General features: G+C 54.9%; 1 pseudogene; it reads left to right on the forward strand.

Annotated features, from left to right (window-relative positions):
• Positions 1-1120: 1120 nt before the first annotated feature.
• On the forward strand, positions 1121-1237 carry LOC137329277 (U2 spliceosomal RNA; annotated as a pseudogene).
• Positions 1238-2500: the final 1263 nt, after the last annotated feature.

The raw sequence follows: 2500 nt of genomic DNA on the forward strand, positions 1-2500 counted from the left end.
TATTTTTTTCTTCTCCAAGGCTGAGTGCCGCTCGCACGGAGCGATATAATTCAAAGTGCAAAATAACTTGGCGTCGTTGACTTTAAACAAGCAGGGTCTGCTTCCAAATGAAAGCTGCGCTCCCGAACTGGACTGACTGACTGTCTGTCTGTCTGTCTGTTTGTCAAGGGGTGGAAAAGGCGGCGGTGGTGGTGAGGGTGGAGCTTTACGCTCAGGAGGGGAGATTTTCTTTCAGAGGTGCCAATTAATCTGCAGCAGAAAGTCATCCCCCCCCGACCGGGATTCGAAGCCCGGTCCTGACCACGAGACCACCGGGGAGAGTTGCCTCAAGTCCCTGAGGGACCTGGACACGAGGCCGAATACACACGCACGCCTGCTGCACTGGCAGCAGCGACCAACAGGGGGCTGACCGGCTGATCCTTCCCTTTCACAGGCAGGCTTTTGGCCCTCGCTCAAACGACAAAGGTGTTCAGAAGGAAGTCCTGGGGGGAAGGCAGGCAGGGAGGGACGGACACAGGGAAGTCCGCACAAAACAGGTCCCCTGGAACCTCTGACCCACAAAACCGGGTTCCTGGTGAAAGCAGTCCTGCCATTGACATGACAATGGACAGGGCCCGGCAGCTTGAGACACATCTTTCTTTCAATATGCAAGTTCTTTTTAAAAAAGTTTCCTTCCACAGCAGCTCTGAGTGAGAGAGAGAGAGAGAGAGAGAGAGAGACACTGACTCACTGACTGATACTGACACCGACACACACACACACACACACACACACACACACACACATATTATTTATTATTATTTTAAACGACAAAGCTGTTCAGAAGGAAGTCCTGGGGGGAAGGCAGGCAGGGAGGGACGGACACAGGGAAGTCCGCACAAAACAGGTCCCCTGGAACCTCTGACCCAGAAAAACGGGTTCCTGGTGAAAGCAGTCCTGCCATTGACATGACAATGGACAGGGCCCGGCAGCTTGAGACACATCTTTCTTTCAATATGCAAGTTCTTTTTAAAAAAGTTTCCTTCCACAGCAGCTCTGAGTGAGAGAGAGAGAGAGAGAGAGAGACACTGACTGACTGACTGATACTGACACCGACACACACACACACACACACACACATATTATTTATTATTATTTTTAATTGATTTTTAGAACTGGGAGATGGAATAGGGGCTTGCTCCGTCCACTCCACGCATCGACCCAGTATTGCAGTGTTTCTGGGAACGGTGCAGCTCCCCGTGGGGAGATATTCAAAAGGAAAATCAGCTCTTTCCCAGTGTCTGTGTGTGTGTGTGTGTGTGTGTGTGTGTGTGTGTGTGTATTATTACTGAGAATAAAGCTGATATCTCTCTCTCTCTCTCTCTCTCTCTCTCTCACACTCAGAGCTGCTGTGGAAGGAAACCGTTTTAAAAAGAACTTTCTCAGCTCAGTGGTATTTTTTTCTTCTCCAAGGCTGAGTGCCGCTCGCACGTAGCGATATAGTTCAAAGTGCAAAATAACTTGGCGTCGTTGACTTTAAACAAGCAGGGTCTGCTTCCAAATGAAAGCTGCGCTCCCGAACTGGACTGACTGACTGTCTGTCTGTCTGTCTGTCTGTTTGTCAAGGGGTGGAAAAGGCGGCGGTGGTGGTGAGGGTGGAGCTTTACGCTCAGGAGGGGAGACTTTCCTTCATGCCAATTAATCTGCAGCAGAATGTCATCCCCCCCGACCGGGATTCGAAGCCCGGTCCTGACCACGAGACCACCGGGGAGAGTTGCCTCAAGTCCCTGAGGGACCTGGACACGAGGCCGAGGACACACGCACGCCTGCTGCACTGGCAGCAGCGACCAACAGGGGGCTGACCGGCTGATCCTTCCCTTTCACAGGCAGGCTTTTGGCCCTCGCTCAAACGACAAAGGTGTTCAGAAGGAAGTCCTGGGGGGAAGGCAGGCAGGGAGGGACGGACACAGGGAAGTCCGCACAAAACAGGTCCCCTGGAACCTCTGACCCAGAAAACCGGGTTCCTGGTGAAAGCAGTCCTGCCCCGCCCTGCCATTAACATGACAATGGACAGGGCCCGGACCAGGCGCAGCGGACGGTAGCGAGCAGTCGGAGGGTGAAAATCCGCCAGTGGGTGAAAAGGAGAGCCGTGCGGTGAGAGGAGGCGGAAAGCGGTTCGCAGACTTTCGCTGTACCTCCGGCGGGCAGCGCCGCACCTCCGAGCGCTCGGTACCGTCCGCTGCGCCTCGTCCTGCCGCACGCGACGAGCCGTCCCCGGAGGAAATCGGCCTCGGCCTTCCTGAGATATCAGTCTCCAGGTGGGACAGAAAAACCGGGGGCCCCCGGCTCGCTTTCGGCGGCCCGCTAGTCGACTTCCCGTCGTGCGAACGCGATCCTTCCGGTACCCTTCGGTGCCCCTTGCCCGACTCTAGCTCCGGTGGTAAAGCGGAGTCGGTCGGTCTGACGGCCGCCGAGTTAGCAGGCGGAAAGCGGTTTGCAGCCTTTCGCTGTACCTCCGGCG

The sequence above is a fragment of the Heptranchias perlo genome, chromosome 12 (genome assembly GCF_035084215.1).
Source record: "Heptranchias perlo isolate sHepPer1 chromosome 12, sHepPer1.hap1, whole genome shotgun sequence".
Lineage (NCBI taxonomy): Eukaryota > Metazoa > Chordata > Chondrichthyes > Hexanchiformes > Hexanchidae > Heptranchias > Heptranchias perlo.